Source organism: Thalassophryne amazonica, chromosome 15 (assembly GCF_902500255.1).
Source record: "Thalassophryne amazonica chromosome 15, fThaAma1.1, whole genome shotgun sequence".
In the NCBI taxonomy this organism is placed as follows: Eukaryota; Metazoa; Chordata; class Actinopteri; order Batrachoidiformes; family Batrachoididae; genus Thalassophryne; species Thalassophryne amazonica.
Window position 1 is genome coordinate 61,175,857 of NC_047117.1, and position 27,604 is coordinate 61,203,460.

The following is a 27,604-nucleotide window of genomic DNA, read 5'->3' on the forward strand; positions in this document are numbered from 1 at the left end:
ACCTGAAGAGGGCAAAGCACCTTTTTCCGGTCGAGAACCCATGGCCTCGGATTTGGAGTGCTGATTTTATCCCGGGACGCTTCCACTACTGGCTGCAAACCGCCCAGTGCACGCTGAAGGTCCCTGATTTGACAAAGCCAACAGAACCCACATCATCCGCAAACAGCAGAGACGAGATTCTGTGGTTCCCAAAACAGACCCCCTCTACACCCTGGCTGCACCTAGAAATTCTGTCCATAAAAATAATGAACAGAACCGGTGACAAAGGGCAGCCCTGGCGGAGGCCAACGTGCACTGGAAACAGGTTTGACTTACTACCTGGCAATGCGAACCAATCTCCTGCTGCGGTCGTACAGGGACGGATAGCCCTAGCAAAGGACCCCGGACCCCCGTACTCCCGGAACACTCCCCACAGGGTGCGCCGAGGGACACGGTCGAATGCCTTCTCCAGATCCACAAAACACATGTGGACTGGTTGGGCAAACTCCCATGAACCCTCGAGCACCCGATGGAGTGTGTAGAGCTGGTCCAGTGTGCCGCGACCAGGATGAAAACCACAACTGCTCCTCCTGAATCGAGGTTCAACCATCGGTCGAATTCTCCTCTCCAGTACTCTGGAATAGACCTTACCGGGGAGGCTGAGGAGTGTGATCCCCCTATAGTTGGAACACACCCTCCGGTCCCCCTTCTTAAACAGAGGGACCACCACCCCGGTCTGCCAATCCAGAGGCACTGTCCCTGATCGCCACGCGATGTTGCGAGGCGTGTCAGCCAAGACAGCCCCACAACATCCAGAGACTTAAAGGTACTCAGGACGGATTTCATCCACCCCAGGAGCCTTGCCACCGAGGAGCTTCTAACCACCTCCGTGACTTTGGCCTGGGTAATGGATGAGTCCGCCTCCGAGTCCCCAGTCCTCTGCTTCCGTCTTCGGAAGACGTGACGATGGTATTGAGAAGATCCTCGAAGTACTCCTTCCACCGCCCGACAACATCCCAGTCAGGGTCAACAGCTCCCCACCCGCACCGTAAACAGTGCTGGTGGAGAGCTGCTTCCGCCTCCTGAGGCGTCGGACGGTTTGCCAGAATCTCTTCGAGGCCGACCGATAGTGCTCCTCCATAGCCTCCCGAACTCCTCCCAGACCGGGTTTTTGCCCTGCGACCGCACGGGCTGCGGCACGCTTGGCCTACGGTACCTGTCAGCTGCCTTTGGGGCCCACCTAACCAACAAAGATAAGTAGGAATCCTTCTTCGCTTGATAGGCATCCCTTGCTTCCGGTGTCCACCACCGGGTTCGGGGATTGCCGCAGCGACAGGCACCAGAGACCTTGCAACCACAGCTACGAGCAGCCGCATTGACAATGGAGGTGAGAACCTGGTCCACTCGGACTCCAGGTCTCCAAACCTCCCCCCGAGATCTGGGAGAAGCTCTCCCGGAGGTGGGAGTTGAAGACCTCGCTGACAGAGGTTCCGCCAGTCGTTCCCAGCAGACCCTCAACGATACGTTTGGGCCTGCCAGGTCTTACCGCTTCCTACTCTCCCAGTGGATCCACTCACCACCAGGTAAGTGATCAGTCGACAGCTCTGCCCCTCTCTTCACTAGAGTGTCCGAGACACGTGGCCGAAGGTCAGATGATACTACTACAAAGTCGATCATCGACCTCCGGCTCAGGGTGTCCTGGTGCCACGTGCACTTATGGACACCCTTGTGCTCGAACATGGTGTTCGTGATGGACAAACTGTGACTAGCACAGAAGTCCAACAACTGAACACCACTCGGGTTCAGATCGGGGAGGCCGTGCTTCCCGATCACCCCCCTCCAGGTCTCACTGTCGCCGCCCACGTGGGCGTTGAAATCCCCCAGGAGAACAATGGAGTCCCCAGTCGGAGCGCTATCTAGTACCCCTCCCAGGGACTCCAGGAAGGTCGGATACTCTGCACTGCTGCTCGGCCCGTAGGCAGAGACAACGGTGAGAGACCTGTCCCCGACCCGAAGGCGTAGGGAAGCGATGCAACCCCAACTCTCCGCCTCTCCCCGTGGGCGACACCAGAAAATGAAGCGTCCAGCCCCTCTCCAGGAGTTGGGTACCAGAGCCCAAGCTGTGCGTGGAGGTGAGCCCAACTATCTCTAGTCGGTATCTCTCAACCTCCCGCACAAGCTCAGGCTCCTTCCCCCCTAGCAATGTCTAAAAATAGAATCGAGTTTGTAATATCTTGATGTTCCCCTTTAAATTTTAAAAAGGATGTATGAAATTTGAGTTGCACCTACATGCCCCCTACATACATCTACATGCTAGCAGTAACTTGTAAACATTCTGAGGTCATGTCAGTCCACATTTCTCTTGCTTTCCAGGGAATCATATATATATATATATATATATATATTTTTTTTTTTTTTTTTTTTTATCACATAATTTATCCAGAGTTTGGAGTGTTTCTTTAAAAGCTCATCATTAATCAACATGGAATATGAACACATGAGGGTTATGTAAAATAATATCAGTGAGTATAATGGCAACCAATTTTGATTTCCCATAGAATGACAACGTACGAGGATGTCCTCCTGGTAAACTGAGGATAACCTCTGTGTCCTCTGCAGCCTCAGTGGCACCCCCTGCTGACCAGAAAGATACACCAGCCACTCCTGTATTTGGGTCAAATCTCAACACTCCTCTGAAGGAGTGGCAACTCCACACGGAATGTGTGACCAGACCTTGGACCACTTATTTTATTTTGTTTACTCTTTTATGAAGAAGAAACTTCAGGATGGACTGTCTGAACCTTTCCTCTGTATCAGGAGAACTTTGCAGCATCATAGATGTCTGATACAGAAACATTTTTCTGTTTCCAGTCTCTTTTTGGTTTTAATGACTGAACACAGTATTTTATGAACCAAATCCACTCTGATGACCTAAACCAGCAGTAGCCCTTCTTATTGACAGACATAGTGGAACAAGAGTCACGAAAAAGATGACACTATTACAGATTGTATCAGATTGTTTTAATTTACTTTTTCCATTAATATTTTAGAAGTCAAGACTTGCCTCATAAATTAAGGAATTTATCAATCAATCACTGCTGTGGTGACCCCGAGTGGAAAAAAGGGAGAAGGTGAACAAACTTACTTTGTTTTTTAATACAAAATTAGTTTTCCAGAGTTATAGTATGCCTTTGACATGTAACACCAAAGGCCCCTGTCTTGATGATATATGATGCACAGTCTAAAGTGCATAGAGGTACTGCATTTGGAATGTGTCCTACTTATATTTGCTATTTAAAGTAGTGCGTTATCTGAGTGCAAATTAAGGGGCATGGTGCAAACCTTTCATGGGTTTGTTTTGGGCATAACATGAAATAAACCAGAGTGTCATCTGTCATTCTCTTTAAAACACAGGTGCTCCAGCACCTGACACATTGCTGTTTAGATGCTGAAGTCAAGTATCAGGTTTTCTGACGAAGAAACAGTACTGCAGGCAAAACTTCAAAGCTTGTGATTGGAAGCAGAAAGTCATCCACTAAATCACCCTGAGGTGAAGCATTGTGCCTCCTCCTCTGACACCCCTCCTCCCCATTCCAGCTGTACCTGGACACTGTAGCTAACACAATATGGTCTTGCTGCTTCCTGCCTCCCATCCCAAAGAAAATCTGTGTAACAATATGGTACAATACAAAGTTATTAAAGTTTCAAGTTTTGTCCACCAATTGCACCTTTTATTCATTGTAATTTTGTTTTAGTAGGTCAGTTTCAGTGCAGTTTGATTTGTTAATGTGCTACGACTACAAGAAGAGTGTCCGCTCATCGTTAACCTGTTTCTTTAAGAATATTGTTTCTTTTTAAATATTGCACTGTATAAATGGCAGGAAAACTACAGCCATGCCGCTCTGTGGAGCCCTGATGTCAGAAGTGAAACAGAGCAGGTTAATGAGTAGTACCTTTAACAACACCAGGAGTTCCACGTTTTCCTGTACAACTGGGAGTTTTGTCAGAAAGGGCAACCAGCGTACAGCTTGGGCAAATCTAATGCAGATCTCTGCCGGGTCCCCTGTGGCAAACGCGAGCACCTGAGTGCAGCCGAAAACAAAACAAAAAATAAATAACTGAGCTCAAGGTTTTTGGTGTTATGGCGCAGTCACTTTCTACTGCTTCAAAATAGTAATGCCTTAATGTTGAACTTGGCCACATCTCAATTTAAGACCAACACACCCACAGATGCACAAATGAGTGCAAAGTGTTGACTATTAACAGAATGCGGATGCAAAAAGCACGGTGTCAGTAGGAAACAAGCAGTAACACTCTGCTGTGCACTGCAGGCACAGTTCAAAATCAGGAACTATCACTGGGCCAACACATTCTATTTGTTGTACTTTGAATGATTGTGGGGTGGAGGAGCATTGAGAAGTTATGCAGTTATCACAGCCCACAGATGGTGTTTAAGGTGAGGAGATAAAAAAAGACATGGAACATATTTTGGATCCAGAATCTATAAGACCTTTAAAGTAATACAGTAGTGTTAAGAATAATAGTAGTGCTATGTGACTAAAAAGATTAATCCAGGTTTTGAGTATATTTCTTATTGTCACATGGGAAACAAGGTACCAGTAGATTCAGTAGATTCTCACCAATCCAACAAGACCAAGCATTCATGATACGCACACTCTTAAGGCTATGAAATTGGCTATTAGTAAAAAAAAAAAAAGTAGAAAAAGGGGGTGTTCACAATAATAGTAGTGTGGCATTCAGTCAGTGAGTTCGTCAATTTTGTGGAACAAACAGGTGTGAATCAGGTGTCCCCTATTTATGGATGAAGCCAGCACCTGTTGAACATGCTTTTTCTCTTTGAAAGCCTGAGGAAAATGGGACGTTTGACATTGTTCAGAAGAACAGCGTAGTTTGATTAAAAAGTTGATTGGAGAGGGGAAAACTTATACGTAGGTGCAAAAAATTATAGGCTGTTCATCTACAATGATCTCCAATGCTTTAAAATGGACAAAAAAACAGACGTGGAAGAAAACAGAAAACAACCATCAAAATGGATAGAAGAATAACCAGAATGGCAAAGGCTCACCCATTGATCAGCTCCAGGATGATCAAAGACAGTCTAGAGTTACTTGTAAGTGATGTGACAGAAGACGCCTGTGTGAAGCTAATGTATTTGCAAGAATCCCCCGCAAAGTCCCTCTGTTAAATAAAAGACGTGCAGAAGAGGTTACAATTTGCCAAAGAACACATCAACTGGCCTAAAGAGAAATGGAGGAATATTTTGTGGACTGATGAGAGTAAAATTGTTTTTTTGTGGGGGGGGGGGGGTCCAAGGGCCACAGACAGTTTGTGAGATGACCCCTAAACTCTGAATTCAAGCCACAGTTCACAGTGAAGACAGTGAAGCGTGGTGGTGCAAGCATCATGATATGGGCATGTTTCTCCTATGGTGTTGGGCCTATATATCGCATACCAGGTATCATGGATCAGTTTGGATATGTCAAAATACTTGAAGAGGTCATGCTGCCTTATGCTGAAGAGGACATGCCCTTGAAATGGGCGTTTCATCAAGACAGTGACCCCAAGCACACTAGTACTAAACGAGCAAAATCTTGGTTCCAAACCAACAAAATTAATGTTTTGGAGTGGCCTGCCCTATCCCCGGACCTAAATCCAATTGAGAACTTGTGGGGGTGACATCATAAAAGCTGTTTCTGAAGCAAAACCCCAGAAATGTGAATGAATTGTGGAATGTTAAAGAATCTTGGAGTGGAATAACAGCTGAAAGGTGCCACAAGTTGGTTTGACTCCATGCCTCGCAGATGTGAAGAAATCATGAAAAACTGTGGTTATACAACTAAATACTAGTTCAGTGATTCCAGGAGTGCTAAAAAGCAGTTGAACATCATAGTTTGAGTTGTAGCGTCACAGCAGATGCTACTATTATGTGAACACTCCCCTTTTCTACTTGTTTTTACTAATAGCCCAATTTCATAAGCCTTAAGAGTGTGCACATCATGAATGCTTGGTCTTTGTTGGATTGTGAGAATCTACTGAATCTACTGGTACCTTGTTTCCCATGTAACAATAGAAATATACTCAACCCTGGCTTAATCTTTTTAAATCACATAGCACTACGATTATTCTGAACACTACTGTATGTGGCCTTGGTGGAGGTATGTACTCTCTGAGAGCCTCCAATTAATTTGTTATTATTACTTATTGATTTTTACCAGCTTTGACATTTCACCTCAGTGTCTGGTGATACACCAAGAATGCTGATAAGCTGTTGAATCCACTCTGAATATCAAGAATAGAATTGTCTTTTATTTGTGGTTGTGTAATGTAATATTCAGGCCTTCCTGACCTACATATTTATCTGCTTTTTCTACTCTAGCCAACACAAATAAGATATTCAGAGATGTTTTTCAGCCATTCCAGAGCTGAGAAGCATCAACATTTCTTCAACTGGCCAAAACAGGATACAACAGGAAAATATGCACAGGGGGGAATCAAGCATGGGTACTGCTGCAGTTCATATATATACACACACACATATATATGTATAAAAATATGCGTGTGCACTGTATGGTAAGAGCCCACTGGTTCCAGCAGTCACAGTTATCTTTTGAACTTAAGTGCAGTGTGGACCTCTGCAGGGCCACGTGTGTGTCTGGTCACAAAGAGGACTTTGTCCTTTGTTTAGAAAATAGAAGTGCTGCTTTTGTATTTCTGGACAATACAGTGGGTAACCTACAAGCTGTATCTTCCTGCAGGAAGAAAGACTGAAAGCAGTGCAACTTTAATCTGTCAGATTTTTACTAAAATATAAGATGCCTTTATTGTCACTGTACTGAATATATTACTTCTGCTGTTCCTCTTTTTCATAACAATGTCACTTTTAACCTGTTGACCTGAGACTGGGTCATAAATGCACAATGCAAAGACAGCCTCATGGTTTAGCAGTCTTCAAGAAGGTGCTTTTCAAGTGTAGTCTCTTATTAAAAAGAAATTTAAAAAGTCCACAGTCACAGTTTTAGGCTACATATTACAGTAAGTGTAACATGGTGCCAAATCAACATAAGTTTTATATCGCCAAGTTCTACCTGGATCTACCTTTGTAACATTCTTGTGTAAATAATGTTTTATTTTCATTCTTGCACTGTTTCTGTACTTGAGATGCACAAAAGGTGCAAAGTAACCTAATGCTTGTTGTACTTTGCTAATGAGCTGATTATTAAATATAAGGTTTTGGATCACTTCTTCAGATTGTAACCTTGCTGCAGTCTTTATGTGTGTGGTAATTTTATTGCACTTGTCAGTCATTGCCTATGGTTCCTATGATATGTCAGAAGGTGGAGCAATGTCATTAACCAGCAGCCTGCCAAAGGAAGCTGAAAGCTTCTTGATTGTTTTGTTTACATGTGAAAAGGGGGTTTAAAAAAATATAACAATCACATAGAAGAAAATGTGATTATTGGTGATTCATGCTTTACAAACCTATATGTCGGATCAAGAAAAAGTCCATTTGGGTCTTTTTTTAATGTGTGAGGTAATTTCCTTGTTATTGAGTTTCTTCATGGTTTGAAAACTAATGCAACAGCTGCAGCTCGTCTTTGCCTTCTGTGCACTTAACCTAATAATCATCATGCATATGTACTAATACCACCACTCTGAGCTGTATGTGTGTGCACGTACGTGCACAGTGCCTCACACAATAAACAGATCCTCCACCCTCATGCAGAGAGTATTGCTGCAGATGCATGCTGTGCTCGATGTGATTGTTTCTACGATGACTTTATTCAGTACTTTCAGGATTGAAGCTTAGAGATGTTGTCACTTTCTGTGCGCTAATGTTCAGGTGCGCAGTATTTTGGGCTCCGCTTGTGAAAAATGTGTGCCTTTGTTCAGTGGTGACAAACCGTTTGAACTTCTGGACTTTTTGTGTTAAGAATCAGAGTGTGCAGCTGTGATTTGTGTTTTGGTTGTTAGTTTGAGTGCATGCTGTGGTTTGTTGTTGTGTGCAGCTGTCTGAAGCTCAATGTGCATGTGGTGTTTGGGCAAACAATCAAACCACACAACGAAACAGGTTTCAAAGACTAAGTTTGTGTATAAAAGCCCCTTAGATTAACACTCCATCCTGATGCTGTTTCTGTGCCACGCCCTTGTGTAACGATATTATGAAGCAATCTGAAATGGATGTGAGGGGATTTAGCATCTTTCTGTGCTCTCTGATATAATAATGATGGATGCTATTAGTGTTGATTTTATTCATATGAAAGAAGCAGCTGAAAATAGTTTACTGGCATACCTCAGGAAGATCAAGTATTCTGAGGCAGAACATGGTTAAAAAGGTTTACTGTTGTTACACCTGTGCACAGTGGGAGCACATGCAGGGGTATTGTTTTTGCTTCTGTGTGTCAAACCCGCCCATGTGTGAACAAAATAACTTGAGTTTTAATCTGTAGACAAAGTGGTTTGAGTTTGAGGTGGAAAAATCAGTTTAAAACTTAAGCTCACAGGTCAAGGTAAAACTTTGGGTCCATGCTTACACGGGGCAATCAAGAGAGGCCTTAGTGGCCCAACAAATGATAGATGATACATGTGCCTGCCTCAACAAGTCCACACGCATCCCACTGTACCACCAGTCTTAAGCCCCTTTCACACTGGGCATTACGTTGTCAAATTATGGATGAATTTCAAAATTTTTGAAATTGAAAAGGCCTTAGCAATAAAATAGTGCATTTTTGCGTGCCGAATGTGAATATGGCCTTCAAAAATGAAATCATGTTTAGCTACCGACATTTTAGTTTGAAAATTCATAGAACTATTGGTGATCCCTCAAAGAAAAATGTTTTGAATGACATTAGCAATCCTTTAATTAAAAGCTCTATCAAGACATGGAGTGATACTGTAAAAAGGTACCAATTATGTGCAAAAGCAGAATTTTTCAATTTGATCCAGGTAATTTTGACTCAGGATTTAAGATGTGTAATCTGGTTTTACTACATACTACTCTTTGTTTAAAGAAGGGAAAATGAGCTTTCAGGACCTTAAAGACAGGTTTGGATTGCTAATCAGGACCATTTTAGATATTTACAAATTAGAGATTTTGTTTAAAAAAAATTTAAACAATCAACAAATTTTTCCAAAGGAGGAATTCTTAAATTTTTCCATAATGCATATAAAATTTCAGAGCTGAATATGCTGTAGTTTTTATTCCTCTGCGGAGAGAGAAGAACCTTCCAGAAGGACAGCCATCTTAGCAGCAATACACCAATCAGACGTGTGGTAGAGTGTCCAGATGGAAATCACTCAAAAGGCACATGACAGCCTGCCTGGAGATTGCCAAAAGGCACCTGAAGGACTCTCAGACCATGAGAAACACAGTTCTCTGCTCTGATGAGACAAAGATTAAATTCTCTGGCGTGAATGCCAGGTGTCATGTTTGGAGGAAACCAGGCACCATCCCTACAGTGAAGCATGGTGGTGGCAGCATTATGCTGTGGGGATGTTTTGAGTAGCAGAAACTATGAGACTAGAAGGATTGAAGGAAAGATGAATGCAGCAATGTACAGAGACATCCTGGATGAAAACCTGCTCCAGAGCGCTTTTGACCTCAGGACTGGGGGGGACGGTTCATCTTTCAGCACAACAATGACCCTAAGCACACAGCCAAGATATCAAGGAGTGACTTCAGGACAACTCTGTGAATGTCCTTGAGTGGCCCAGCAGAGCCCATACCTGAATCCAATTGAAAATCTCTGGAGAGATCTCAAAAGCACTGACGCTCCCCATCCAACCTGATGGAGCTTGAGAGGTGCTGCAAAAAAGAATTGGCAAAACTGCCCAAAGATAGGTGCACCAAGCTTGTGGCATCATATTCAAGAAGACTTGAGGCTGTAATTGCTGCCAAAGGTACATCAACAAAGTACTGAGCAAATGGTGTGAATATGTTGTGAAAGACACGGACCCACAACAGGGGGCGCAAATGAACGGTCAATAGATGAGCCAAAAAGTAACAATTAATGTGTGGAAATGTGCACAACGATATACAGACAATCTCAGAATATGATTACAGTCAAATTACAAAGGTGACGTGTGGGCAGGCTCGAGGATAGAAGACGTCTGTCCTGAGAAGAGCCGGAACCACACGATTTCTGCCACCACCGAACCTGGTGAATACTGGAGCCGCCAAGTCCCGAATTCCCAGGTGATCACCATCTCCGACTGTCGGATCTGGTACTGCTGGCGAGAACAAAGACAGTCCAGTGTGGGTGTGTGTACACCCAGTAACAACAACGGTGGGAATGCCACCTCCACCTCTCACTCAATATGTGATGAGTCCCGCAGGTGATTCCTCAGGCGAAAAGCGTGCCGTCCTGCACTCACTCAGCTTCCACAGATAGAGGAACCGGTACTCCTGCAAACACTCACAATATACAGATATATTGTAACACAAAACGGCTGAGGATATTACATTCAATGAATTACGATATCTCGGCGATGAGGTGGAGATGACGTCTGGGTTTTATTGGAGTGAGGTGATGAAGAATGAGTGACAGCTGTCAGGAAGTAATGAGTAACAGCTGTCACTCCCGGCTGTGTCCATGGCGGCAGCGCCCTTTCGTGCCTGAAGCCCGCACTCAGGCAGGGCGCCCTCTGGTGGTGGGCCAGCAGTAACCTCCTCTTCTGGCGGCCCACACAACAGAATACTTATGTATATGTGTTTTCTTAGGTTTTTTTTAAATGAATTTGCAAAAAATACAAAAAATAACTTTTCATGTTGTCATTACGGGGTGTTGTGAGTAGAATTTTGAGGGGCAAAAAAATTATTTAATAATAATGGAATAAGGCTGTAACATAACAAAATGCACAAAAAGTGAAGCGCTGTGAATATTTTCCAGATGCACTGTAATTTGTTGGTGCTTACAGCTTCACGTTTTATTATTTTGACTTTGTATTCGAGAACGCCATATTTGATGTCAGATGTCTTCCTCATGCTCCTGCCGGCTGAAATAGTCTTTGTGTGCACTGCTTTCTCTCTTTTCATTGATTCCTATTGTGAAGCCTGCAGCTGCAGCTCAAAAAAAAAGCATTCAAACTCACGCCCTTGTGGACTCGTACCACAGAACAGTAGAGGATGTACTATTCACATACAGATTTTTTGTGCCTCCTGTTTTGAGTTTTTATTTTTTTTTATTATTATTTTTATTCTCTAAGAGTTCATTTTTATTTCCATGCATAAATTTTCATTTCCCATACCACAGAAAAAAATGACAAAAAGTCAAATTTGTTTTAATAGTGTGTGCAGATGGGCAACATAGCTCGTTTTGGTGGACACTGATGGGATGTATCCCAAAAGGAACTGTTTTGGGGTTTATGAGAAACAACCTGTTTTTAAGCCAGTTGGTTTAAACCAAAGGTGCCCAAATTCTTTGCTCTGAAGGGCCACACATTGGCTGGACTGCCAAGGCCCAAAAAATAAATGTTGATGCTGTGTGAATTTCATACCTAAAATCAAATTAGAATTAAATATATAATATTTTGTGGAAATTAAAATAAAGCACGGTGGCTTATGGTTGTTGTCTCCCAGGAAGAAGGTCATGGGATCGATTTCTACCTGTGGCCTTTCTGTGTGGAGTTTGCATGTTCTCCCTGTGTTTGTGTGGGTTTCCTCCCACATTTAAAGACATGCAGGTTAGGTGAACTGGGAACTTCATAATAGCCAAGGTCTCCCTTACAGGTCTTGATCTCAATGGGACTAACCTGGTTAAATCTTCTTCACAACAATTTATCAATATGCATGGAGCTCTTCACTGGCTGTTGCAGGCCAAAACAAAGGGAGTATGGACCAAATGTGGCCCGAGGACCACCAGGTGGGAAGACCTGTTTAAAATGGACAAGAGCTGCAGCTAAAACCAGCTGTTGCAGATCTGAATTTTACATCTGGCAGTGGAGTTTCTACAAAATAATCCAGAGTTTTGACCTGATTTCAGTCAAACTTAGTGGAAGAGAAGGTTGTCCAAGAATAAAGTGAATTTTATTTGGGGGGGGGGTCTACGTTTTGGTCCAGTAATTACATATCGGGGCTCTTTTAGAATGGCTGTTTCTAGGATTTGGTAAAAAAAACAAACAAACAAACAAAAAAACACGCTTTCTATTCAACACAAATATGAAGTCATATGTGATGCTTATACTGGTCACATAACCTCTGACCTTTGATGATCTCAAAAGATCAAACTGAAAGTGATAAATGTTTAACTACAATCACAAACTGATCTGGATTAAACATACTAGAATAGTAGTTTGTTCCCCAAAACTATTCATTTGCATGAATCAGTGTCAAACATGTCAGGAGTGGGAGTGACACCCTCCGAGTGTTCCAACTTGTTTTATTAACAAATCAGGACTTCCATTTACTTCATGAAGCCAGATTTAATGATTATTGCTTTTATTTCTTATTTTTTATTGCTTTTATTTCTCTTTGTTTTTTTGACCTTGCAGTGATTTTGTAACTTGCCAAATGGGTGCACAGTACACCCTCATTTATTCATTCTTCACCATTTTTCAGAAGATAATTTTAAACAAATAAATGTGTCACAGGTGAGTATAGCTCTCAGAGGTTAGGTATTAGATATTAAGGTTGCATAAAAGTGATAGCATGGGGCTGGAAAAATGACCCTGACTTGCTCTACAATCTAAATTTAACCTTGACCTCTTATCATAACTGTTCGTTCATCCTAACCAAAATCTAACCACTTCCTACCATCCATAGGCCCACTGTACCTTCCAGGTTTGGTCAGTATTGGATTTGGCATCCTTAAAGTTATAGTGGAGAGGATTTAGGGGCATTTATTGGCAGAAATAGAATATAGTGTTCATAACCCTCTGTTCATGAATGCAAATTACCTGCAAGAATAAATCAGTGTGTTTTAAGAAGCTTACAATCAACCCATTGCCATCTACATGGGAGTGGGCCCCCTCATGGAGACCACCGTATTGAACCGCCATGTTAATACAGTAGCCCAAAAGGGACATACTTACTCTGCTTTTTGAATTTTGCAGCATGGGCGAAAGACTGAAGAAAAATAAAAAAACAAAGAGAGACCAGTGGTTGCTCCCCTGTGTACTGTCGAATGGTTGCTTGTGCTTGTGCAGGTTTGCGAAGCCTTGTTTTGGATCACACATATCACAAGACAAAACAAGCAAAAATGTGAAGGGAAACAATACCATGACCAGCAATGGCATAGTGCATTCTGCAACCTTACCACTAGGTGACACTAAATCCTACACACTGTAGCTTTAAATTATTATTTTTTTTTTTTGCTAAAATTTATGAAAAAAACAGAGCCAAGATGATCACAAGAGCATACGCTTCCGACTGTGGCTTCAGTGTGCGCGTCAAAGAGTGCTCCTTTATTGTTCCTAACATCTGTGTATGTTTATGTTTGTTTAAAAATGTCTTAATTCACCACAGAATTTCATGTTTGTTTGTTTGTTTTTGTCCCTTGACATTTGCTAAGTAAAAGCTTTTCTTGGTAACAGTGAAATACACTCAACAAAAATATAAACGCAGCACTTTTGGTTTTGCTCCCATTTTGTATGAGATGAACTCAAAGATCTAAAACTTTTTCCACATACACAATATCACCATTTCCCTCAAATATTGTTCACAAACCAGTCTAAATCTGTGATAGTGAGCACTTCTCCTTTGCTGAGATAATCCATCCCACCTCACAGGTGTGCCATACCAAGATGCTGATTAGACACCATGATTAGTGCACAGGTGTGCCTTAGACTGCCCACAATAAAAGGCCACTCTGAAAGGTGCAGTTTTGTTTTATTGGGGGGGGATACCAGTCAGTATCTGGTGTGACCACCATTTGCCTCATGCAGTGCAACACATCTCCTTCGCATAGAGTTGATCAGGTTGTCAATTGTGGCCTGTGGAAAGTTGGTCCACTCCTCTTCAATGGCTGTGCGAAGTTGCTGGATATTGGCAGGAACTGGTACACGCTGTCGTATACGCCGGTCCAGAGCATCCCAAACATGCTCAATGGGTGACATGTCCGGTGAGTATGCCGGCCATGCAAGAACTGGGACATTTCAGCTTCCAAGAATTGTGTACAGATCCTTGCAACATGGGGCCGTGCATTATCCTGCTGCAACATGAGGTGATGTTCTTGGATGTTGGCACAACAATGGGCCTCAGGATCTCGTCACGGTATCTCTGTGCATTCAAAATGTCATCAATAAAATGCACCTGTGTTCTTCGTCCATAACAGACGCCTGCCCATACCATAACCCCACCGCCACCATGGGCCACTTGATCCACAACATTGACATCAGAAAACCGCTCACCCACACGATGCCACACACGCTGTCTGCCATCTGCCCTGAACAGTGTGAACCGGGATTCATCCGTGAAGAGAACACCTCTCCAACGTGCCAAACGCCAGCGAATGTGAGCATTTGCCCACTCAAGTCGGTTACGACGATGAACTGGAGTCAGGTCGAGACCCCGATGAGGACGACGAGCATGCAGATGAGCTTCCCTGAGACGGTTTCTGACAGTTTGTGCAGAAATTCTTTGGTTATGCAAACCGATTGTTTCAGCAGCTGTCCGAGTGGCTGGTCTCAGATGATCTTGGAGGTGAACATGCTGGATGTGGAGGTCCTGGGCTGGTGTGGTTATGTGGTCTGCGGTTGTGAGGCTGGTTGGATGTACTGCCAAATTCTCTGAAACACCTTTAGAGACGGCTTATGGTAGAGAAATAAACATTCAATACACGAGCAACAGCTTCTTTCAGTCCAGTTCATTCTTTCAGTTCATCTCATACAAAATGGGAGCAAAACCAAAAGTGTTGCGTTTATATTTTTGTTGAGTGTAAATGACTGTCGGATCCCAGAAACCTTTTTGGAAACCGCGCCAACACAGGGAGGTGGGACTGCAGTGTGACGTCACTGCTGCTTTGCATAGCCACCATCTTCTCGCTCCTGATTGGACGGCCGTCGCACATAATCTGCATTTCTTTCTTGCACACGCTTTCACTTCAATTCGGTGCCCGGCTTCTCCTGTGTCACTTCCCCGCCGCGGGCACAGCCTTCCAGAAGCGGAGCACACGCGGACGGACGGCAAGAGGTAACGCACATCCTCTGCGCTCGCGCCTCCATTGTTTGTGGTTGGGTGAAGTTTGCGGCTCGTTTTGATCTCCGCGCTGCGCCGGCGGGGCGGAGACTCTTTCTCCCCGGCGTCTTCAAGTGTCGGCGTTTGAAAGGTACGGACAGAATTATATGACCGCCGGACTAATGCTGCAAATCTTTTATGTGAAGCGTAAAAACTCACCGTGAAGCTCGCTGGTTTGTTGTTTTCTGTCACGCGTTTGTGGTGAAAGTCGTCGCTGTCATGTGCAGCTCCGGGCACTTTGTGCTGGATGTGACACGGAGTGTTTGGGCGATGGTTCTTGATCATTCTGTGCCCTGATGTGTTTTCCCGGGTGGGCGTTCTATTGTTCTGTGAGGCTGAGCACCGGCCTGGAGCAACGTGCGTGCACATAATAGGTCATTAAAGCTTCAGATCACGCTTTGTGGAAGATGCACAGCTGCGCCCCGAGCAGCGTATTGGAAACATTTAAAGGTGCGACACTATCTAAAAATTATTTATTTTGTAGGTGGAGTTTCATGTCAAAGATAAGGCCTGCAGATCTGCGGTTGTATATGTGGAAACTACAGTGATAAAATCAAAACTCAAATCAGGAAATGCTGGATTTTAGTACTGTGACATATGTAAAGGAAGTGTCTCTTGCTTATTTGAGCCACGCCCACTGGACTGGTCAGTACTCCATGTGCCACACTGACACAATCTTCTTGTGTAAAGCAAACATGATATTTTTTCCGGCCGACCCTATTCGAACGGCAGCCGTGTCCATAACTCTTATTTAATGCAGTTTGTTTGTTTGTTTTATACAAGTAGTTCCAAGTTTTGCCACCAGACTCTTGCCGTGCGAATAGCTAAATGAGTTATGGACACGGCGGCCGTGCGAATAGCCACTTCCATTTTTTCCACTTAGTTTAACACTTAAGAAATTAACACCAGGGGGCGGGGGAACAAAAAAGTCTGAGACTTTCTGTGTGAAGGCTAGTTTTTACTTCTGCACTGCTGCATGTTTTTATTTTCACTTTAGTTTTATTTTTTGTAAGTTGGTTCCACTCCTCCAGCCAATGCAAAGGAGTCGGTATCGGGTTATTTGGTCACGTGACTTTTAGTCAGGATTCTGACATTTTGCTAATTGGCTGAGACACGCCGCTCTCTGATTGGCTGCAGCCTTTGTTTACAACATAGCACTGGTACCACAGTCTCTGGAGGAGTGGAACCAACTTACATTTTTGGCGGTTACGCCACAGCCAATCACAGAGCGTGGCGTGATAGCCAGTAGCGGCCAATGTATCAGATGGACCAATCACAACCATGTTTTCAAAAACACACTACCAGTCTCTTTGTATAAGAGACTGTGGTACCAGTGCTATACTTTTTGCTTCTGGCATATGCAGAGAACTATGGGTACTGAAAATATTAAAAGAAATTCTGAAATGTTGGCATGTAGTTTCAAAACTATTTTGCAGCACGTCAGAAGCAACTGATCAGCAAATTTACTCCCATGGTCCTATTATTTTTATATATATATATATATATATATATATATATATATATATATATATATATATATATATATATATATATATATATATATATATATATATATATAAAACTAGACATTGACCACTTTCTGGCTCACAGGGCCAGTAGCTTTGAGAAGTTACTGGCCCGATCAAAATTCTATTTTTCCAGCCATATGTGTGTGATGCCAACTACAGCCAGTGAAATTTTAAAATTTTGATGCAATTTCATGCATTCTAAGGCTGAAATTTAACACTAAAATGGCACAATTGCCATTAGTTTACAGCTTTTTTACATTTGAGTTTTTGTTTGAATTTGTTTGTTTGAACCTACTCTGTACATAACGTTTTGTCACTTATTTGTTATTCATTGTTGAGCATGTCAATAACACTTGTGCAGAATAAGTGTTAAATGGTAAATACTATTTAACCTGTTATTTTGTTTCAAATATTCATTTTTTTTTTTAAGTTGGAACTGACCTTGCATGCACTTACTAATTTAAGCTATTTTACATTTTACTTACTATTTAAGTGTTGTGAATAAATTTTTAAGTTGGAACTGACTTTTTGTCTGGCTGTTGTCCAGGTTTCGGTGGTTGTAATTTAAACACATTAGTTTTAATTTATTCATTCAAAGCTTTTCTGTTTTGTTCGCGTCTTCATCGTTTCCTGCAGCTTCTCGCTCTGAGAATTTAAAGGTGCTCAGGAAGATTGTGGAAGATCTGTAACGGGAAAAGGCCATATTAACAACCGGCCCTGAATTGGGCCAGATACTGGACTTCATTTTGGAGTGTGAATTCCCACTTCTAAACGACCAATAGGAGAGCAGCGCTCGTGTCACATCAAAGTGAGGCTGATGTCGGCATCTTGACTGCCAACCAATCACAGGCTAGGAGAGAGAGGGCAGTATCTGGCCCAATTCAGGGCCAATTGTCGGGCTAAGGCTGAATGCACGCTCTTTTCTCTTCTGAGTTTATTGGCGGTTTGCAAATCAACACAGTGCATTACTGCCACCAACTGTTTGAGTGTGGAGCATTCATGGATTCTAACGTATGCTATATTAATAAGAAATTGTGGCGATGAGGTGGGGAATTTACACCGAATTGCATTCTCTTGAATAACCCTGTTCAACGCATGCTCCAGGCATGGACAACATACATTTCTTTGACCTGAAATCTTATATATAATGGCCCGAGCAAGCCATAATTTTATAAATTGCAGTGGGCCAAATCGCCAGCGGGAAAATGGCAGTGTCAAGCCCTACTAATGTTGGATCTTGATGTTTTTTAAATATTGAGAGATTGCTCACTTATGTTTCCCTCTTCTAACATGCTATACTAGGCTAAAACTGTGAGTACCATTTAAATTTTTCTTATGTAATTTCTGGTACTGGTATGTACCGTGGTCTTTTGTGTTGGTATAAAAGTGTGAAGGTGAATGGCCACTTGACAGTCTTTGAATGTTGGTTGAGATGATGCCAGTGTACATTAGCAGAAGTGGGAAAGCCACACTCCTTGGAAAAAGTGGGTGTGGCACGTTCAAGTACAGGAGAATCATTTTTGTGGTGTGCTTCACTTGCAGCAGTAAATGGGACTAGAAACCATCTCTGCAAGTCATTGGTGCTGGTGCTAGTTATACTGCAGTGTTCCTGGGTACTGTATTTTGATGTCAGACCTGTGGCAGGTCTTGTTTTTGCTCAAAAACAAAATGAATATATGTCTGAAAGCTTGTGCCTGTGACTGCTCCTCTGAAAAGAGATGAGGGGTGTGTGGACTTGATCAGGTCTGTGGATAAACTGATATTTCATTTATGTGGGCTTGATTGTATCTTGCAATGGACTTTTTGTAAGATGTTTGTGTTCATCCCTGCAGAGGTTTGTCATCAAACTATTGGTTTAAAATCCACATTACATAACCAGTGTATTTTGGAATGGGTGTGGTTGGCAGGGTTGGATGTGGGGATCGCTGACTCTTTCTTGGCTACAACAAGGTATTTAACATGCAGCTGCTCACTGGGGAGACTGTCACTTCCTCTGAAACCTCTCCTCTGTTTGTAGATGGGTGTGTTAAAGGATTATTAACTTCGCTTGCTTGGTCTGTACGGGGAAATATTAAACCGAGGTGTTGACAGTACAGACCGAGCTGACGCTCTGTGATGCTCTGTGCGTAGCATCACAGCCATATAATAAATGTTTATTCCCACTTCCAAACGAAAACAGAATAGCATAGTCTTCATGATTTCTCATGCTGTTGCTGACTAACTCAAGAGTTTGAACTCCAGAGCAGCATCACTTGTTCCAGTGTTGCACCTTTTTTTTTTTTTTGAATTTTTATTTGGCGTGCACACAAATCCAGAACAACAAAACCTACCAAAGAAAAAAAAACAATCCAACAATGCACACGTGCAACCGAAAGGGTGTAGGCAGAAGCAAAGAGCTTATAAACACTTACCCCTTTAACCAGGGCTTAATTTGAGGGGGAGCAAGCCGGAGCGCGCTCCGGAACCACGGACGCGCGCTCCGGAACCTCTGGCGTTGGCTCCGCCAGCTATTTATACTGGATCCGTGATCCACCACCTCTCGACTAACAAAATATATATATATTAAAAAAAAATCACCGATTGCTCTCACTGCCAATCACACCGCCACCCTCCTGTCTGCTGTGCAGAATTGCGCCAAATCTGGCAACAGGTCCAGAGGCTACGCTCGCTGTTTTGATCCAGATGTTGACCATAGCCGCAGAGTTCCGTGGCCACCGAGAGAGGACTTGGATTCTTTGCGGGTCCCGCATCCGTACCCCCGGAGGCAGTGAGTGAAGGGACAGCCGCGCATTGTCTTCTGCATGTGTCTGTTTATAATCTTCTCGCACAGAAGAAAGAGTGTTTACACAAGAGAGAAACGTGAGAAAATGTTAATGCCTGTTTGAGAAAAGTGTGTAGTGAGGGGCTTTACAGCCTTAAAACATAAGTAGTGTAAAAAAAAAAAAGCGCTAATTCGCGGATTTAATGCCGCGTTTACACCAGGCACAATCAGACGCTACAAATTCATGGGGGTCGCGTGGCGATAGACGCGCCTCCTTCGCCCGGTGTGTCGCTCTTCTTGGGTGGACTTTCGCTGCGAAAATTCGCGTCATCAAATAAGAGGAGCTTCCATTCTGCTCGGCGTCAAGTCATCATGACGGACCTTGATCACACGGAGCAAGTTGTGAAAAGCTCCCAATACAGAGAGTATCATTATTTGCTGCAGGAGCTGCGTCTGGATGACGGCTGCTTTCAGCGGTCCTTCCACCTCTGCAGGACCCAGTTTGAGGACCAACTGTCCCATTCACGTGCGCACATATAAACAATAAAAAAAAAGAAACTCCGCTGCTTGCTGCAGCTCGCTCCTCCTCCGAAAAACTGTCATAATTGTCTTTAGAAACCAGTCACCATTTGTTTTATTATACGTCTGTGTAGTTAATAAAATATTCTCCACACAGACATTCGCTCGCGCGCGCACATTAAAAAACAAAACAAAAACGAAACTCTGCTCTTTGCTGTGAGGCTGCTCCTCGCTCTTTCTCCAAAAAACTGTCATAATTGTCTTTAGAAACCAGTCACCATTTGCTTTATTATACATCTGTGTAGTTAATAAGTAAAATAATCTCCATGGATGATTCCCTCGCGCACGTAAAATAAAAAGAAAAAACTCCGCTCCCGCTGCTGTGGTGCTGCTGCTCGCTCCAAAAACTCTCGCATAAAGGACAAAAGAGACATAAGTCCTGCTCACAGGCTGCTACCAGATACAGGACATGTTCACATCCTCAGTCAAACTCCAGACATCTCCACGTCACTACATATTCAGTCCCTGATTGGTCATCATGGCGCGACGAGACGAAAAAGTTCAGATTTTTCAACTTGGGGAGGAGGGCAACACGACATGACGCGATGCAATATCGTGCCACAAACGCGCAAAACGCTCACTCGCGTCGCGCTGCGCAGTTTGGCGCCAAAAACGCGTCCTTACATAGGGATCACATGGCAACCTCTGGCTGCAGTCGCACCCGGTGTGAACGTGGAGAAAGTAACTCCCGCGATAAATGAGGGACCACTATACATCATTAAACAGGAATTTGTACTCTATCCGGATTTGGTGTGACTAGTGTTATTAGGCCTACAATACATGCCCAGTTTATTTTCGGTGTGGCGCACAGCGTTGTTCGCAAGCCCCCCCCCCCCCACTTTTTTTTTTTTTTGTGCACCGGAGCCACCCATCCTCTGCGCTCCGGGACCTCCCACTTTACAAATTAAGCACTGCCTTTAACTAAAAGTACAAATTATACATATGTATATAAAACTATACATATACATCATACAAAGTATAAACTGAAGTTTCAAAGACACAAACATACAAGCAGCAGTATGACTCCCGAGGTTACTAAAACAGCATTTTTAGTTCTAGAAGTGTTTTTTTTTCTCGCTATGCCAAAGAGGTTATATTTATACACAAATGAAAGTTTTGCAGCTAGCTACCAGTGTGTCACATCACCATGCTAACGTTGGCAAAATAAGTTCAAAGGTGTTAATAGGTTCCAAAAACTGCGTTTTCAGTTTTAGAAGTGTTTATTTCTCGGTAGCATTTACATAATATATGAGAAACGTATATAAACACACAAAATGAAGCGGTTTTGGAGAGACCAGCCACTGGCGTCAAGATGCAGCTCTGCTCTGATGGGCTCTCACTCCTGCCACTCAAAGACATACAGAACAGATTGAAACAGAATGTGAGCTTTTAAACTCTTAAAATCTGTCAAGGTTGGCCATCTTTGAAATACTGATCCAACCCGCAACATTTTCCGATACTGGAGAAGAGCCACTACGAATCCTCTCAACTGCTGTTGTTTGCTCTCTGCTTGTTTATTGCCTAGGAAGAGGAGAGGGGTATAGGTTTTCTGGAGCCGAGCTGTTTGAGAGAGCTCTCTTCCACAGTGTTCTAACTGTGGTTAGTGGCAAATTTCTGCTTGGCTCTCGGGTGCAAATTGTCTTTGTCGAGCACAGATTTTCTGAAAAATTAACTGTATTGTTGCTGATAATGTGTGCTAAAAAGTTAGCAGCTTCATTGTCCCAAGGCTGTAAAACGGCAGCTCAGCGAACAGATATTCTGTCTGTTGAAAGGGGGGGGGGGGGGACTCCATTAAAATCTGAGATTTTCTCTAAGTATATAAAAATAATAAAAGTACTTAATTCTTTCACCAAAACATCAAATCTAGGCTTTCATCTTGGATACACCTTCTGGCAAATTGTAGCTCAACTTTCAGGTCTCCTTTTTAAGAAAATCCTCATAGAAAATCAACAATAATGATGATAATGCAAACAGAGCTCTGGTATCAGATCGGAAAAGTATCAGTATCGGCAAATATCCAAATTCAGGTATCTGAATTGGAAGTGAAGAATTGTGGATCGTGCGTCCTTAGTGCAAATATGGTTTAGCTGTTAAGCAAACACATTATGGATCATTACCTCCACCAGTGAAGTTGGGCAGAGGTTGTTTTTGTCCCTGCTTGTCTGTCTGCCTGTGAACTACCTGGAATGCACAATTTTTCATATTTTTGACATTTTTGCAGAGGATTCCTATCCTGATAGGCAAGAACTGATTCAGTTTTCAAGGTCAAAGTCAAGAAAATCTTGGAAAATTGGAGAAATCCCTATCCATTAACATTGAATGAATTTTCAGAAATTCATAACTGTCAAAAAAAAATTCAAATTTCTTTCATATTTGAGTGTGTTATGTAGGATGTTATCCTTTATTGACTGACAAAGTTTGATCTGGATCTGATCCAGATTACAGATTGTGTGGTCAATTAACATTGAAAACCCCATTTAATGTATATTTACACTATATCTTGATCAAACATGCCCCAAGCCCTCTCATTTTTGAAAGTGAGGTGCAGACTGGCACTAATTATCAACTGACAGTCTGATCCGATTGTGGATTTTGTGGTCATTTGAATTTAATATTGAAAAGGCCAGTTGTTGGACATTTTGCATTATATCTCAATCAAAAGTGCCTCAGTCACTTTCATTTTTCTGTTATGGATTTATCTACACCACCAAAAGTGGATGGCGGGTCCAATTTTATGCCTGTTTGTCTATCTTCTAGTTAGCAGTCAGAAACCACATGCCAAAAAGCAATAACAAATTGTGCATAGTAAAGATAACCAATGTTCTGTGAAAATTATCTGAAAAAGAATTCAGAAACTGAAAAAAGTAAGGGGGGGGGGGAACCTGACACCACCAAAAGAAACTTAAAGTGCTAAATTCATACTCCTGACATTTGGTCACATCTAATTTACCTTATGAAAAGTCACTTCTAACAGGACTTTGACCTTAAATTTATTTTGCATTGAAAAGTACCAAGTAGTCACACAGTGAGGAAAAAGAAATCATGCATAGGGAGGCTGGGTGCCTAGAGATCCCCAAACCTAAAATGAAATTGTACTTCAATGGTCACATTGTAGATGTGTGAAACAGAAGCCTGCAACTTTCAGTAGTACCATAGATTTAACACAGAATTGTTAATGTTTCATCATGAGATGTTCATTTATCCCAAACATCTGTTCTTGCTTTCCTGGTGTCAGTGTTGTACAAGACCTTTGGTTTTCTGGCTAATGGCCTGTTTCAAGAACCGGTGTCTAATGGAGCAGTGGAATTTGCATCTAACTGCAAAAAAACAAACAAACAAGTAGGTCATCTGGCAACCCTTTGTTGTTCATGCTGAAATAATGGTAAACATTCAAGTGTGGCGCTGCGAGTTAAATGCCAAATCTCTTATCTTAAATGTCATTCCAAAAGACCCTCCCATTTTCTTTAAAATGGAACATAAAGCCAGTAACAAAAAAGGTAATGGTTTTGCTTTGCCATATTCAGTGTTGTACTGTAAGCATGATATGGTTCAATGGTCCGTAATTCTGGTGTTTATTCATCTTGGTGTTTGGTCTCCTGTATCAATGCAGTAGCTGTAAGAGGATATTATGGATGTCTGAGGTCAAGGGCTCAAACCTGTCAGCTGGTATAAGCCCACATTGTGAGGACATGATAACTTACAAATTACGCTTGAATTTAAACATCTGAATCGCTGTTCTGCACTATATGAGGTCTGTTAGAAAAGTATCCTACCTTTTTTTTTTTTTTTTTTTTTTTCAAAAACCTGATAGATTTGAATCACATGTGCTTGCATGAGCCAACCTTAAACCTTCGTGCGCATGCGTGAATTTTTTTCACGCCTGTCGGTTGCGTCATTTGCCGGTAAGTAGCTTTTGTGTGAGGATGGGTGTAGTCTCACGGTGTTTTTTCTTTGCGAGGAAAATGGCGGAACGACTGGAGCAGCGCGACTGCATCAGATTTTGCCAGAAACTGGGCGACAGCCAGGTGGAAACATTCGGATTATTCAGACGGCTTTCGGTGACGATCCTATGGGCATCATACAGATTAAGGAGCAGTACAACCAGTTTAAAGACGGCCGCACAACGGTGGAGAGCGCCGTGCTCCAGGCGGCCATCAACATGCTGAAATGACCAGATCATTTCCAAAGTGAACACTGTGGTGATGTGGGACCGTCGTGTGACTATCCGAGAAATTGCGGAAGAGGTGGACATCAGCCGTCTAAATCTTTCGAATGGTGGAAGAGCTGGGCATGTCACAACATGTCCTGTGGGGCTTCAATACGAAGGCGCTTTCGCTGCGCCATCAGCTTTGTGCCGATGAATTTCGCCACCACTCTTTTCATGGCAAAATCGTCTGTCACAGTGGAATGTGCTGAAAAAGTGCTGATGTCCACCTCTTCCGCAATTTCTCGGATAGTCACACGACGGTCCCACATCACCACAGCGTTCACTTTGGAAATGATCTGGTCATTTCAGCTTGTTGATGGCCGCAAATGACGCAACCGACAGGCGTGAAAAAATTCACGCATGCGCATGAAGGTTCAAGGTTGGCTCATGCAAGCACACGTGATTCAAAACCTGATGAATTTGAAAAAATAAAAAGGTTGGATACTTTTCTAACAGACCTCGTATGTGTGCTTGTTTTAGGCTGATGGTTTTATCAACAGGATATGAATTGTAAAACCAAACGGCAATATTTTTGGATTAGAAGGGTAAAATTCTATCTTTAGAGCAAAGTGATGTGGGACACGCAATATAAAGAGAAATGTCTATGTGCAGAATTATTTTTAAGGATATACAAAATCTTGTACTTCTCCAATAAGCCTTTTCACTTTTTTTTTTTTATTTATGTGCATGCGTGACCAGGTTGGCTCAAAGGTCGAGAGGTGTAAAAACGTAACATAAACAGGCGCTTGGTTGGTCAGTAACAGCATCAAACAACTGTCTAAACCCATAAGAAACATAATTTTACTGATGCTTATAAGAAGCAGTGAAAATGCAACTGTTTTACCAAGCCGTTACAATATAATTATTAAAAATAATTACCTTTTCAGATTATCTCAAACGCTTTTTCCACCCCAAGAAGTGCACAAGACATCCAGATGCCACAAACATGACAAAACCCAATTGTTACATGAAGCCCAATGATCAGAGGATGAGCTCTGCATTTTTTTTTTTTTTTTTTTTGGTTTCATCTTGGCAGTGACCACAGACCATGTAGCCAAGGAGGAGCAGCCAAAAAAAATGTCCCAATGTGCAGGGCACTGTGATCGACGGTCAGTCTGGGGAGGGGGCATGCTGGCGCTGAGGCCGGTGCACAACCGACTCGGTTGATGCTGTCTGCCATGGGATCGACCAGATCGGAGGCTAACGATGCTGAAGCCACTGACAGTGAACAGGGAGACCTTTAAGAAGAAAATGGCAGAAAAATCGAAATTCTCGAGGTACCAAGACATTCGTACAGTCTTTGACATTTTGGTGTTGGATAGTGGTGTGCATCATTTCTATTCTTCTGTTTTCAAGGATATGTTGCACCAAAATCATAACTTTTCCAACATTTACATAGCTTTGAGGAAAACATCAGTGTACTTGAATGGAATGTAGCTACTAACGTTAGAAAAGAGCCACAGATCATTTGCAAAGTTTACATAAGCGTGATGTCATGTTATGACTCATTTTTTAGTGATAACTGTTCATTTCAGTGCAGTCATAGTAAAAGCAGCAGCTGCTTTCCACTGTGACAAGACTTAGTGCGTGTACACTTTCATCATGTACACAGCCTGTTAAAATCGGTCTAGAGGCTAGAGTGCTAGAGAGGCTCAGTTTTGTGAGCGCTTCTAAGTGTTGTCATCAGTTTAACTGTGAAAAATCTAATAAAGGCATCTGTGATCACATTTTGGAAAAACAGCGGAGTGCGGTGTGTGACATGGTACATGCTCTGAATTCTGATGGACAGAACTCTGATGGTCAAAATAAAAGGAAACAATAGAAAAGGGGCCTGCCCCTTCCCCCATCAAATTAAACACTTCATAAGTGGTTTAAAGACTTGGATATATGACGCATCATCACTGCCTTGCATCATGGTGGTGCATTAGGATGTTGTTTACCATTACAGCTTCATTGATGGAGGTATGTGCTCTGACAGTTTTCCAGCTTCTGTATTGGTTTCTCTGTTACCAAAATCAAGCAGCTACTATACAGGCCAGTTATAAAGGAATATGCCACAAATTCTCTTATGAAAGGAAACCCTTTATGCAGCTTCTCTCCCCCTGCCATCCCCTCATTACCCCATCCCCGTAGAGACGGTGTCTGCTCCCAGACCACCAATAACCAGCAAAAATCTGTTTAAACATAAAAATTCAAAAGAAAAAATAATATAGCACCTTCAACTGCACCACAGACTAAAACAGTTAAATGTGGTCTATTAAACATTAGGTCTCTCTCTTCTAAGTCCCTGTTGGTAAATGATATAATAATTGATCAACATATTGATTTATTCTGCCTTACAGAAACCTGGTTACAGCAGGATGAATATGTTAGTTTAAATGAGTCAACACCCCCGAGTCACACTGTCAGAATGCTCGTAGCACGGGCCGGGGCGGAGGATTAGCAGCAATCTTCCATTCCAGCTTATTAATTAATCAAAAACCCAGACAGAGCTTTAATTCATTTGAAAGCTTGACTCTTAGTCTTGTCCATCCAAATTGGAAGTCCCAAAAAACAGTTTATTTGTTGTCTATCGTCCACCTGGTCGTTACTGTGAGTTTCTCTGTGAATTTTCAGACCTTTTGTCTGACTTAGTGCTTAGCTCAGATAAGATAATTATAGTGGGTGATTTTAACATCCACACAGATGCTGAGAATGACAGCCTCAACACTGCATTTAATCTATTATTAGACTCTATTGGCTTTGCTCAAAAAGTAAATGAGTCCACCCACCACTTTAATCATATCTTAGATCTTGTTCTGACTTATGGTATGGAAATAGAAGACTTAACAGTATTCCCTGAAAACTCCCTTCTGTCTGATCATTTCTTAATAACATTTACATTTACTCTGATGGACTACCCAGCAGTGGGGAATAAGTTTCATTACACTAGAAGTCTTTCAGAAAGTGCTGTAACTAGGTTTAAGGATATGATTCCTTCTTTATGTTCTCTAATGCCATATACCAACACAGTGCAGAGTAGCTACCTAAACTCTGTAAGTGAGATAGAGTATCTCGTCAATAGTTTTACATCCTCATTGAAGACAACTTTGGATGTTGTAGCTCCTCTGAAAAAGAGAGCTTTAAATCAGAAGTGCCTGACTCCGTGGTATAACTCACAAACTCGTAGCTTAAAGCAGATAACCCGTAAGTTGGAGAGGAAATGGCGTCTCACTAATTTAGAAGATCTTCACTTAGCCTGGAAAAAGAGTCTGTTGCTCTATAAAAAAGCCCTCCGTAAAGCTAGGACATCTTTCTACTCATCACTAATTGAAGAAAATAAGAACAACCCCAGGTTTCTTTTCAGCACTGTAGCCAGG

General features: G+C 42.4%; 2 protein-coding genes and 1 long non-coding RNA gene across 6 annotated transcripts in view; all 3 read left to right on the forward strand.

Moving 5' to 3' along the window:
- The window catches only part of mcoln1a (mucolipin 1a), a 55,546-nt gene extending 51,894 nt beyond the window's left edge, over positions 1-3,652 (forward strand). The window contains 1 exon segment of the mRNA XM_034188439.1: positions 2,538-3,652. The gene's annotated coding sequence lies outside the window, so the exon portion shown is untranslated.
- A 2,103-nt stretch (positions 3,653-5,755) lies between these two features.
- LOC117526154 lies at positions 5,756-7,238 on the forward strand. The gene is made up of 2 exons (XR_004565219.1): positions 5,756-6,235; positions 6,266-7,238. It is a non-coding gene; the product is annotated as an uncharacterized LOC117526154 (long non-coding RNA).
- A 7,663-nt stretch (positions 7,239-14,901) lies between these two features.
- Positions 14,902-27,604, forward strand: part of LOC117527124 (proteoglycan 4-like) — an 86,460-nt gene continuing 73,757 nt past the window's right edge. For 2 of the 4 annotated variants that reach the window (XM_034189305.1, XM_034189308.1), the window contains exon 1: positions 15,134-15,260. The gene's annotated coding sequence lies outside the window, so the exon portion shown is untranslated. The other 2 variants (XM_034189306.1, XM_034189307.1) reach the window with 2 other exon arrangements.